At 37.9% G+C, this 14,106-nt stretch overlaps 1 protein-coding gene across 1 annotated transcript in view; it reads left to right on the top strand.

The window, feature by feature from the left end:
• Window positions 1-14,106, top strand: part of PRUNE2 (prune homolog 2 with BCH domain) — a 215,805-nt gene that overhangs the window by 33,418 nt on the left and 168,281 nt on the right. The gene's annotated exons all lie outside the window — the stretch shown is intronic.

The following is a 14,106-nucleotide window of genomic DNA, read 5'->3' as shown; positions in this document are numbered from 1 at the left end:
ATTAAAAAAACTAGCAACAACAAATGTTGGCGAGGATGTGGAGAAAAAGGAACTCTTGTGCACTGTTGGTGGGAGTGCAAACTGGTCCAACCACTATGGAGAGCTGTGTGGAGATTTCTGGACCTACTAAACATAGAGCTTCCATATGATCCAGCAATTCCACTCCTAGGTATTTACCCAAAGGACACAGAAACATCAATTCCAAAGAGCACCTGCACTCCTATGTTTATAGCAGCACTGTTTACAATAGCTAAGCTTTGGAAACAGCCCAAATGCCCAAAAATAGATGACTGGATCAAGAAGATGTGGTACATATATACCATGGAATATTACTCAGCATTCAAAAAAGATAAACACATGCAATTTGCAGCAACATGGATGGCACTGGAAGGGATCATGCTCAGCGAAATAAGCCAAAAAGAAAAAGAAAAATACCGGATGGTCTCACTCATAGCAGGAATCTAGAAAACTTAAATAAGGGACCAGGAAAATGAATATAAGAAAGTGAAAATCAAAATCAACAAAAAACTATGAACCAGAGACACTTTTTGGGGGGTGGGGGGCGGGAGGGGAAGGATTGGGGTCAGAATGGGGCGTTTGCAATTGTATGGGGGAATAAAAAATAAAATTTAATATTTAAAAAAAAAAAAAAAAAAAAAAAAAAAGAAATAAAGTATCCAGAGCAACCTGTGCCACATTATGGCTGGCTTCACAAAGGGTAACACATTAAGATGTTCTGATCTGGGGTTAGGCTCACAAAAAAAGTGTTGGGTGGCAGGAGCTCCCCCCACCCCAACCCCATTCCATAAGGACCTGTTAAAGAAAACTTAAAATAGTTATGAATCACAAATTTTCCAGCAAAAATGGAAATATTGTAAACAAAGAAAAAGTGAAATTCCTATAACTTACAAAACTCTTAAAGAAACTAACTTAAACTTGAAAAAACTTTAAGGGGAAATAGCAACAATAGGGTTATTATTAAGACAGCAACCTTAAGGGCAAATTGGAGAAGTAGTAATGGAAGCATAGCTTTTGAATTTTTTTCCTAATTGAAATAGTATTTTGAAGCTTGGGGGGGTTGGGTGTTGTCCATTCTATGGACAACTGTGTCTGCACAAAGCTGAACACCTTATTTATTGAAAGGTTCTCTATACTTAATAGTGGGCCTTGAAAATGTGTTTGGAATGATAGGAAAAAAAAGACAAACTGAGGAACTTCAAAGGGTGTCAGAGCTTTTGTTATTGTCAATGTTTTCTCTGTTCTTGATTTGTCAGTCTTATAAAAGATAGACAGTAATATTTAATGCAAGTATGTGTGTAGCAAGAGTCATCCTCAGTTTTCCTATGACATATGAGTAAGAAGCAGTCTATGAAGAAACCCCTCCATCCATACCCACCTGCTGTTCCTCAGGCCTTTCCATCTCTGTTCACAAAGTGAAAAAAGGGCTGCAGACCTGACACTCCGGTGACTGGAGTGAGAAGTCGCAATCTGGTGCTATTTCTCCATCTTTCATAAATTGCTTTTTGACTTATTGCAGGCAGGATAAATATTTACAAGCATACATACAAGAGCACAGAAGTAGCATTAGACTGTCAGGACAAAGAGGGGAAAAGGCAAATACCATTAAAGCAAAGGAAAGTGGAGGCTCCCAGTCCTTTATTTTCCTCCAGTAACCTTTTGGATGTGGAGTGATTTAACCTTTAATTCTAGTTCCACTGAGAATGTTTCCTTGCTCAATTATATATCACAGTAGGTTCTGTTGGAATTCTGTAAGTGTGATTCTCTTCTACCCTTTCCCATAAAGCAAAGCTAAGAAAGAATGCCCCCAGGGGTGCTTGGGCTTAGGGGTGAGTGTGGGAGACGACAGAACAGAAATGAAGGGAAAGGCATAGGAGATGGCAGAGAAAAGGCTTTCCTCTTGCTACTCTAGTCCCAATCTAAGCTGAGCTGGCATGATCCCAGCATTTGGGCTCCTCATTTATTGCTTGATCCATTCTTTCGACAGATATTTAGTTGAATATTTTACCAGGTGCAACTTCCAGCGCTAATTCACTTCTACAGATTGGAATTAAAGACACATCTGACCAGTTACCATGAGTGTGGACTCCAGGTCTTGGGCTTTTCATAGAACCAGTTACAGGGCATTCTCTCCCTTCCTCCATGCTCCCAATCCTCCCAGCTTCAGAAATCACCAACAGTTTGTGAAAGGGGCATTTTATTTTTTTATTTATTTATTTATTTATTTGTGGCATTTTATTTATTTATTTATTTTTAAAGATTTATTTATTTATTTATACAAGCACTGGGTACAGTCAGAAGCTTGGGAGGGTGAGAGAATTCACCAGAGCCAGAGCGGGGAGCAGAGCAGGCAGAAGGACCGAAGCACACTTCTGAGGGGAGCAGTGGGAGGCAGGAGAGGTCTGCGCGCCATGTGGGACCCTCCTCCGGAGGCTGGGGAGCAGCCGGGGATCGAACTGGGGCTGCAGAGGCTGCGGGCAGCTTCGTAACCCAGCGCTCAACCGCTGCGCCACCGGGGAGGCCCTATTTGTGGCATTTTAAATGTGAAAACTTAACCTTTGGGGAAAGTAGTTGTCTCTCTTGTTGTCATCCTATTTATGAATAAGCAGTAGGAGGCTTCTCAACACATCTCCTGCATTTTGTCAACCAAAAGAGACAATATGTAACTGCAAAATATAAAAAGCATAAGAAGTTGTGGAATTCCTTAGGATCTACTTTGTATAAAATCAGTGCCTTGGGGTAACAACCTTAGCAGCTCTGATTATTAATACAATAGATATTATTTTGTCTTTTAAATTGGAATAAAAGTTATTTCCAAAACTGGAAAAACCATCTAAATTGGAATAAAAATTACTTAACACTTATAGCAGGAATATAGGGGAATCAAATAAGACATCAGTATAAGCAAATAATAACAGTACAAAACACAACAAAGCAAAAACAGACAATTATAAATCAGAGACATCCTGCAGGGGAGGAGGAGGGAGAGGCATCAGGGGAGGGAGAGAGGAGCACAGGGGACTAAGGTGATGGGGCACAGGTGCATTGGTGAAGGAAACTCTATGGGGACTACACCTGAGAGGGTGGGGGGAAACAAATATTGTTTAAAAATGAACAATGATGTCAAAAATAAAAAAAAATTAAAAAAAATTACTCAACACTGGACACCCATTAATCACCCAAGTGTTGGGGACATAGCAATTCCTAGTAGCTAGTCACAATAATTCCTGGTAGTTATTCACAATCATGCCTGTCTATGGTGGTTAATGAACCTATTGCAAGGCCTAGAATTGGAGCTCCTGGATGTGCATGTACTATTAGTAAGCTGTTTTGACAGAGTTCCATGGTACACCTCTTCACACTGCTTGAGGCATTTAAAAATAAAATTATTACAGTGGTTAGGTCTTCAGAGTAATGGATACATTTGAATGTGGAGTAGACTCAGAAGTCAGGTGTTTTATGTTTTAGGAGGAAAGGAGAATACATGATGTCATTATACTCATAAAATCCATTAATTTATGAAATCATTTAAAAGCTTTTTTTAAACTTTGCACCATGAAGTAGAGAGAATGCAAATATCATAATACTCTGGTGTGTGTGTGTGTGCTGTGTGTATGTGTATGTATGTATATGGGGAGAGACAGAGAGAGAGGTTGCAATTGATTCAGAGAGAAACCCTGTCTTGAAATGAAAGTCTTGTAAGCTTGGGAAAGATTGAAAATTATAATGTAATTTTTAACTTTTGCTCTGTTTATAGAGTATTACTCCCTAACAATGTTAGACAAATAACAAAGATAATATAAAAATTGAAAGCTATCTTCTGTTCAACTGTTATATCTGATATCATTGTTTTCACCAACTAACGTTTTGAGCACCTACTGTTTGCACAGAACCGCTTTAGAGCCGCTAGAGGATATAAAAGTGTAAGTCGTGGCCAGGACTCTCAAGGAAACATTAATCTAGTGGATCTGGATCTCTGATGTTGAATAGCTGACCCCTAAAAGTGTGAGTGATTAGGAATTGAAGATTGCACACACCAACAAATGAAGAGTTATTGTTCAGTATTGTTTCGGTGGTTGACATTTGCTTCTCCATACTCCACAGCAGAAGTAGAGCAGTGGGCCAAAGAGGTGGCACTGTAGAGGGTGGATGCACATATTACCTGCCTCTGCCGTTTACCTCTTGGTTTTCAGTAGTCTCATTATAAAGCGTAGTTCCAACGTATTTTGGTTGTACAACAGCATCAGTAAAAGTCTTTTGAGTACATTCTTTCAAGATTTATGTCTAATTTCTATTCATTTATTACTATACTGGTGTAGTATACTGGTATAATATAAAAGTCTGTAAGGCAACCTTTTAAGAAACAGAAAGCTAGATGATGAGATAAATGAAAGTCTGCATAGTTTCTTCCCTCAATCTGAGGTTCTCAGTTTGGACACCACTCAGTGGTTTCACCTGAGTGATCCTTAAGACTTTTCTATTCTAAACTGAAGTAAATCTGTACAACACAAATTTCTCTCTGACAATTCTCTCTGAAATTGTTGGTAGTCGTGAGCAACTCAAGCAGTTCCTTTCAAAACCAAATGCTGTTAACAGAAGATGAATGGATCTAGCTAATCTTAGGTCCTCGGTTTGGGAACCACGGCCTTTAAAAAGGACCTAAGATTAGCTAGCTACCATACATTCCGGCAATTCCACTACTAGGGATCTACCCAAAGGACACAAAAATAGTGATTCAATATGTTTATTGCAGCACTATTTATAATAGGTAAAACCTGGAAACAACTCAAATGCCCAAAAATAGATGACTGAATCAAGATGTGTTATATATACACAATGGATTATTATTCAGCAATCAGAAAAGATAAACTCATGCCATTCGCAGCAATGAGGTTGGAGCTAGAAGGAATTATACTCAGTGAAATAAGCCAGAAGGAAAAAGAAAAATATCGGATGGTTTCATTTATAGCAGGAATATAGGGGAACCAAATAAGACATCAGTGTAAAAATATAATAACAGTACAAAACACAACAAAATAAAAACGGACAATTATAAATCAGAGCCATCCTGCAGGGGAGGAGGAGGGAGAGGGATCAGAGGGAGGGAGGGAGGACCACAGGGGACTGTGGTGATGGTGCGGGGAGGGGGGAGTGCCTTGGGGAAGGAGATTCTATGGGGACTCAATCTGAGGGGGTGGGGGAAGCAAATATTGTCTAAAAAATGTAAAAAATGATAAATGTTAAAATAAAAAAACATTAATTAAAAAAAAATAAAGGCCATGGTTCCCAAACCTACTTGCTCTGTAGAACCATCACAGTGTTAGTCTCTCCTGTGGATCTGTCAGGGGTAAGGCTTATAAATTTGCATCACAATAACAATGCCCTAGAAGGTAATCCTAGTACTGCCAGCAAGACAGTGTAGCCCAAGTAAAATATTAACATGTTTTCTCTGAGAGTGGGATCCAGGAAGGAAAAAACAACCACGTGATGTTGGAAAGAATATTAAAGTACATTTTTCCAGATCATTAGATATTGATCTAACTCATTGGTTTGATAATAGTTGCTGTGATTCTATTTTATGGATTTTCCATGGTTATCTAGTGATTCCTTGATTGTTGAACATAGTTATTTCTTATTTTATTTTTTTTTCTTCCTCCAGTGCAAACACTGCTTCAAGAAACAGTCTTCAGGACTTTATTAATTATCTATATTTAAAGTGGGTTTTAAATAATAATGTTGATTTTAAAGCATCCACATTTATTGGTGATTTTATTCTATAGACAAGATTCCTGAAAGAATAAAAAAAGTTGAATCTGAAAAGTATGAACATTCTTCATCATGATAGATTCTGCCAGATTAACCTCACAGTGGTTGTAGTATTCCTCGCTGTTACTTACAGTCTAACTGGTCGTGGGTGTTAACACTTAAATTTTTTGCTAATCTGAGAGCAAAAACATGGCATTTTATGGTTGGTATAATTTGCATTTCTATGATTACTAATGAGGTTGGGTTTCTTTTCATATATTCATTTCATCTTCTGTTAATTACCCATTCACATTCTTTACCTATTATTCCCCTGGATTTTTTGTCTTTTTTAAAATCAACGTATGGGAGCTCTTTGTACATTAAGGATATTGTCCTTTTATTTATTTTTTTTAAAGATTTATTTATTTACTTATACAAGCACTGGGTACTGTCAGAAGCATGGGAGGGTGGGAGAATTCACCAGAGCCAGAGCAGAGAGCAGAACAGGCAAAAGGACCGAAGTACACTGCTGAGGGGAGCAGCGGGCGGCAGGAGAGGTCTGTGCTGCCATGTGGGACCCTCACCTGGTGGCCTGTGATCAAACCGGTAGTGCAGAGGCTGTAGGCAGCTTCGCAACCCAGTGCTCAACCGCTGCGCCACCAGGGAGGCCCGATATTGTCCTTTTAATAGCCAGATGATATAAATATTATACAAAAGCAATCTCCTGTTTTACTCTTTATCAGTTATTCTTTTTGGAGCTACTATCTTGCAAACCTTTCACTATTTTTAAGACATTCAATAATGATTACATTCAACACTTTAGATTTTAAATTCATTATCATTTTACATGAGGTTAATCTGTTACAAAACAAATTGACTAGCATGAAAGGCGTTCTAGTCAAGTGATAGGATACCAAGGCTGTTCTCCACTAGCCTGCCTTGTATTATTGCAACTTTTTCAGAGTTGGCAGACTGAGGAATAGATGGTACAAAGCATACCGTTGCTCTTTAGTGCTTGAAACAATGTCATATTAAATAATGTATGCTTATTGCATACTTAATGCAACTTATTGAACAGGTTGTTCCATAAATGCCCAAGGCCAGAGAACAAAATAATATCTTATTCATGTGATCAGAGTTGAATATGTTAATAATATTTTCACCAGTTTATTCACCAGTGAGAATAGGATAAGCATCTTAAACTGCATAAAGGCAATAATATTTAGTGCCCATATGAAAAAATGACCTAAAGTATTTGTAATATAATAAATACAAATTAACATTAAGATAATATTTTGCCTATCAATATGATAATGCTTAAATACAGAATTGGAGTTTTGAAAATCAGGTATTTCTGTGAGTAAAAATGTAAATTTCTACAACTTTTCTGGTGAGCATTAAAATGTTCTTTGACCCAGAAAAGTAGAATTCAGGAGTTTATTCCAAAAAATACTAGGTATTGGGAGTTTTATATATATATATATATATATATATATATATATATATATAAAATAGGTGAAGTTCTGCTTTTTGAGAATACCCTCAAGGTCAGTAACACACAAGTTGAAGAAGAATAGTTGATTCAATGTCCAGAGCTCCATGTTAAATGGAGCCTAACCATCAGGGAATTGGGGAGCCAAACTGCCCAGCCAAAAAAGAGGACCTCTGATAATCTTGGGTTTAGCTTTTGGATCCTCTATTACATACCCATAATGTCTTCTGCATTTGACAATATAGGAGGTAATGGAGCACAATATCTGAGATACTTATAAATAAATTTTCTCAGACTGACTACCATCTCCCATTTTTCCCAAGAGAGGTATTGACGAGGACATTTTCCAGCATGGCAAAGGGAAGACTGAGAAAAAATGTTACTGGGATTGGTAGAAAGGGAGGTGAGGGAACAGGTTATAAGCAACATATAATTATCTGAACTGATTTAGGTTTGAGTTTTATCAGTAGATAAGACAGTTACCAGGAAATCATGAGTCTTATTGAAAGCTTGTTGCTTGTTCCCAATTCCTTGGTTTATATTCATCTAGTACTTATTAAATTAGGACATTTATGAGAAAGTTAAATGTAAAATGTCTGTGTCCTGAATTTGTAGATTCTAGTAAATGTTTTTGTTTTTATACATGACCTGAGGAATAGCTCTCAGAAGAAATTAATTATGGACTCCCAGTCATGTATTATTGTTTATTAATTAATCATTAGAATGAAACTGGACTAAGTGACCAGCAACCCAGAGTATACTATTTGGTAATATCGTAGGGACTAAATAAAAAGAGCACCTATGCTGATTTCGGAAATTTTATGCACACCTACCCCATCCCCATATGTAAATGTGTCCATACTTTCACCACTTTTAAGCTAAAAAGAATGAAGCTCTATAGTTCTGATCTTGGAGAAAGTTCATAGTATACTGTTAAGTAATTTTAAAAAAGTATTTAAAGGCTGGGAATACAATCACACCATTTTTTTAAAAGAATACATGTTAATATATATGCATAAATAAAATATATAGAACAACAATATGTTAATATAGTCATCTTTGTGTTATTGCTGTCTGTTTTTATATGATGTTATTTCTTCTTTACCAGAAAAATAAAGAATAAAACCAAGGTTTTCAATTTGGCCAGAAAAATCCCTGTGCTTCGGGGACCTTTCAGAGAGTGAGTCATATGCATTTCCTTCTTTTGCTGTTTTTACCTTTCAGTTGATCCCATGTCCAAATCCCTCCAACATTCTTTCCAGGTGGTGATAAGATAATGAGAAATTCAGGAGGTTGGGAGTTCTAGAAACATCTTAAACCCAGTGACAGTTTCAAGAGCCATCTCATTCATTTGAGCAAAAAATGTGAATTTATCCACAGCAGACAGAGCTGATCAGGGGCTCTGATCATCACCTGCAGAGGAACAGGCTGCTCTGTGCCTCTCCATACTCGTTTTGTCTTTGCTGTTCATTTGGCTGTGGTCACTGATGCATCTTCTCCTGCGTGGCTTTCCTGGTGGCTGGGGGTGGACTCAGGACCTCCAAGTCCTGGAGTGTGGTAGGTTTCCTCCTGCCCATTCTCTGAGTCTTCGTACTTAGGATCATGGCAGCCAAATGTGCATAGGTCTCCTGAGGAGGAACCCACAGTCAGGCTCCAGGATGGGAGACCCCCTCATTGACTTAGAGTTAGAAGGAGTCAAGGAAACACTAGCTCAACTGCCAACTCTGCCTTATGCCTGGGTTTCTTTGGAGATACCACTGATAAATTCAAGATTCTTTTTTTTACTGCTGCTTCTTTATTTGCTTTTACTCTTCTTCATTTGTTAGGATAAGGGACTAAGTAATATGTCCTGCTTCAGTGTGTGAGGAAAGGGATTCTTCATCTCTTCTGGGATTCTTCATCTCATCTAAAATGTTATTGGAACAAATTCATTTCAATTTTATTATTTTTGAAAAAAATGTATCAAGTTTTTAAGAAGAGAGGATTGGAAAGAACATTGCAAAGACCTGTTGACTAAAGATTAATTATGGGACTTTAGATGGGGAAAGTTTTAGGGAGGAACAGTTCTGTTTCTGAGAGGGTGGAATTATGAAAAAACTGATGGCATGACCTCCACCTCCACCAGGGCTCGGGAAGCCCTCTTTCTGATCAATTCTGTTTTCTGTGGGTGTGTTTGAAAGTGCTTCTGCCTGACAAGTGCAATTTTCTTTAATGGGCAGTTGAATCTGAATACTTAGGCATTTTGTTTGCTTTTAAAAGGACATAAGCAAACTTCATTAAGCAGTCTCATTTAGTGGTATATGGGATTACACTTTGAAAGCATATTAAAGTTGTGACCTGGAATACTGGCACATTGAATATATTTTATGCATTGATTATGGAGAGATCTTGTCCATTCATTTGGGTGTGTGGATGACAAAGCAATACAGTGTCTGTTGCTGCGCATTATCAGGATTCTTTTTTATGTTGGGCTTGTACAGCATGGAGTTTAGGCACTAGTCTTCTGAGTTTCCTTAATGCCTGCTTGCTCATGTCCATAATAGGGAATGGGTACTTTCTTTGCAGATCTATTTACTCCTGACTAGGAGTTTACAAAATCACTCTGAGAAAATGTGTGCATAGGCAGTAATTGTTGAATATGCTGGGATTGCTCTCAACTGAGGGCCTTGTGCTTGATATTCCTGTGAGGTATCTTTAGGGTCCACTTCTTCACTTCAGGTCTTCACTCAAATGTCATCTTCTCAATGAGTCTCATCACAGCTACTCCCTTCAATTATGATTATTTATTTGGTTCATCATATATTCTTTTACTAAAAAGTTAAGTACCAGTACCATGAGGGCTGGGAATTTTCACTCTTTGGTATGCTACTCTATCCTTAGCATGTAGAACAATTCCTGGAACGAAGAGGTTTTTATTAGTTGAATGACAGTCACAAGTTCAATTGATAAATTGTACCTATGTCAGTTTTATTTGGATGAATTTGCCTCTGAATACTTTAGATTCCAATTTGAAATGTATCAAGGGACAAATATATTAAGACAGAACATCTGTGGGTTTATAAATATGTGGATATGTGACCTAGGAAGGTACCTAAGGACATGTTATGAGAGGTGCAAAGAGTATCATGTGTTCCAAAGTCCCTGTAAACCAGTTTCATCGCTGCCCTGGCAACTGGATCATCACTGCATAGTGAAGAGATACCACAAAGACCCAGAATCCCAGCCCAGATACCTGACATCAGCTTTCATAGTTTTATGCCTTGACTTGACCTCTGTGCTTGTGCTGTTTACACTTCCAAAGTCATTTTTGGTGGGCAACTTGAAACTTCCCTGTATACCCTGATTCTTGATTTCTAGTTTTATGAGCCAAATCCTGCAATTCCTTGAGCTTACTTATTGGTTGAGTTTTCACAACTAATTTCACATTTTATTTCTTCAAGCAGGCAGGAGTCTATGTGAGCATGGTTAACTCTCTAATTATATCTCATCAGTGGTGATTGGTAGGAATCACAGATTTAGGAACATCTGAGATTGTTTTGAAGTCAAGCCTATCATTTTTTTTTAAAGATTTATTTATTTATACAAGCACTGGGGTATAGGCCAGAGGCACGGGAGGGTGAGAGAATTCACCAGAGACAGAGGAGGGAGCAGAACAGGCAGAAGGGCCAAAATACACTGCTGAGGAGAGCAGTGGACAAAACAGGAGAGGTCTGCCATGCCATGTGGGAATCTTCCTGGCCAGCCGGGAATTGAACCCACGCTGCAGAGCCTGTAGACAGCTTCACAGCACTGTGCTGAACCCGCTGCACCACTAGGGAGGCCCAAGCCTAACACTTTTAATTGGACACCAATGGTACTTTCTGATAGTGATGTCTGTTCTGGGTAGCCTGTCATTACCAGCCAGTATGAAAAGTTTCTAGTCATCTTTTGGGATTGTGGCATACTACCCCGAAGCTCGCTCTCTCTCTCTCTCTCTCTCTCTCTCTCTCTTTTTCCCCCCAAAGATTTATCTATTTATGCATACAAGAACTGGAGTACAGGCCAGAGGTGCAGGGTGGAGGGGTGGTGAGAGGATCCACCAGAGATAGAGTGGGGAACAGAACAGGCAGATTGACTGAAATACACTGCTGAGGGGAGCAGCAGGCGAACCAGGAGAGGTCTGCCTTACCATGTGGGTTTCTCCCTGGCCAGCCTGGGGATCAAACTCATGCTGCAGAGTCTGCGGATTGCTTCATAGTGTGGTGCTTAACCCCTTGAGACACCAGGGAGACCCTCCCCAAAGCTCTCTTTAAAATGAAATTTGATTGCCTTTGTGAGTAATGCATTAACCTAGGAGTAGTCTTTAGAATGGACTCTCTATTGAACTTGTGAGTGGACATGCAATTAGACCCCTGATAATATCAGCACTGGATAGTATATTTTGATGAAGGTGGGTGGCATAGGGGAGAGAGTGTTGGTGCCTGGACTGACACATTGACTGAAGATGGTGGACATGAACCAGTGGCATAAAAGAGGTCATGCCAATGAGGGAACCTGATATGTCAGGAGAAGAGAAGCTGGAAGAGAGTCATGATGAGAGAGAGAGAGAGATTCTAAAGCCTACCTGTAAGATGAATATTTTTTTCTCTTAAAATGGAGTAGAGCAAATAAATCCTAATCTTAGAATATTGCTGACTTGTGAGAATTGGTCCAACATGCTTTGGATTCACAGCCCTATTGATATCCTTTCTTTTTCTACATAATAATTGGTTTAGGTATGGAAATGAGTTGACACACCAGTTGTCTTCTTTGTGTGCAAATATAGTGTTGAACATAGAGCCATACCTAGGAGTTATTTAGCCTTAGATAAAAATCAAAACAACAAGCAACTATAAACGAGAGACACCCTATGGTGGGAGGAAGGGCGGGGAGAAGGGAGTAGGATCAAAACAAGGGTGGTGGGAATAGTACAGGGACTATAACCAATATGTAAATGCATACATTGTACAAAAATAAAAAATGATGTAAAAAATATACAAAATTAGAAAAACCAAAATTTAAAAAAAGAATAAAAAAAAAAAGAAAAAACATTTTTAGCCATGGTAAAAAAAAAGGCAGATAGGTTAGCTTTGGGGTAATTTTGATGCTATAAATGTCTGGAGCCTTATTGCATTTAAAGCGAATATTTTACACTCTTTTCTCTCTCGATCTCTGTGCTGTCTAACTCTGTAGACACTGCAGTCATTAAGGTATTATGGAGTGGTTGGTACAAGGCAGAGGAGACAGGAATCACGGTACTGGGTCATGAGTTCTGGGAACAATCTTAGTCCCATGCAGACTCTGTTGACCTCTAAAAAAAGTGTTGTTAATCATTTTACTGTCTGCCTTACAGGATCAGGGAGGAGAAGTGAGGTAATGTCTACTTAGATCTTTGAGCTTCTCGGAAGAACAGCATTCTACAGTAATGTGATTGCCTAATGGGTGTTTGTGTTGTAATGGAGTATAAATCCATTTACCTAAATTTCTTTAGGTACCTCTCGAATATCTGACAGTCTTTCACAGGGGGATCAGTCTGTCCTTGAGAGTGAGAATTGGGCTGCACATTTATGAGAATAAGGGAAGAAAGCTGAGAGAAGAAAGACTGGGAGCCAGATTTGGTGGTAATGAGGAAGGGGTTGTAATTATCTTCAAAAAATTTTATATCTTCAAAAAGTTTATATCATACTTTTAATTTGTTTTTTACTAATTTCAGTGTCTTTATTTATGAATGAACTTAGAATTTTTATTATTATTCTTTGAATTCAGATGTTAACTATCAAAAGTAGAAACAAACTCACACATAAAAACATTTTTATGGTGTATTTTAAAAAAATATATGTTTATCTTATTTAATAATATTATGTATTGGATGACTCATTTGCAGGATATTTATCCTGCCTTCATTCTGTATAGTGCTAGCTCCCTTCAGGATTTGCTTTGTGATGTCCTGTGGCCCACAGTCTCGTTGTTAATTAACTTGTTTCTGACTCTGATACCAGGCAGTTCCATACAAACAATAACAACACCCTAGATTCATAGATTTATTTGCAAATAACCCGGTAGCTACTAAATGATGCTTTATCCTTGTCCTGTAGATGAAGGAGTAAGTAAGCCTTTTCTTGAAATGGTCATGATCTAATTTTTTTATATATCCTTTTTGAGCAGTGTTACAATTTCCTAGCCCGTCCTAAAAAGAGAAGTTCAAGCAAAGAATGAAAAGTAGGGAAATTATATACATGTGTCATCTCACATATACTATAAAGATGTTAATTTAGGTTACAGTGATCTATATTGGACAGTTTTGCTGTGGAATTTTCTGGAAATAATTGGTTCTCTGGCATTTCCAACCCAGCATTTCAAAGAAAGGTCAACCGTCTATAAAGAAATTTCAAGTTAACTATTGAGTTAACCAGGAACTATGTCTTCTTTTCCAGAGAGGTGGCTATATACTCTTTTTAATGGTAACTGACTTATAGTTTTAGAGAAATGATACTAATCAGATCCCTTTCTCTGAGGAGATGAAAATTGTAGCAAGTTTCATTTGCTAAATTATGGCATATAATGCAGAAAGAACAGATCCTATTACCTAAAATGTGGCATGAAAAAATGAATTCCTACAAAATTATATGTTGTCACTTTGTCAAATTCAGAAAGAAATATAAGGAAATGATATAGAATGCTATGAAACTAATCCTTAGAACAAGATGATCTTTTACTAAAAAATTATGACTCAGAAATACAGCTCCTATCTAATTAGGTTGTATATAATCTTAATAAGATCACATTCTTTTTCTTCCTGGCAATTTACTAGAATTTGAACAAACATTTTTGAA

This window comes from Talpa occidentalis, unplaced genomic scaffold (genome assembly GCF_014898055.3).
Source record: "Talpa occidentalis isolate TD23 unplaced genomic scaffold, MPIMG_talOcc4v2.1 talOcc4.7, whole genome shotgun sequence".
Lineage (NCBI taxonomy): Eukaryota > Metazoa > Chordata > Mammalia > Eulipotyphla > Talpidae > Talpa > Talpa occidentalis.
This window is presented reverse-complemented; position numbering and strand designations above follow the sequence as displayed.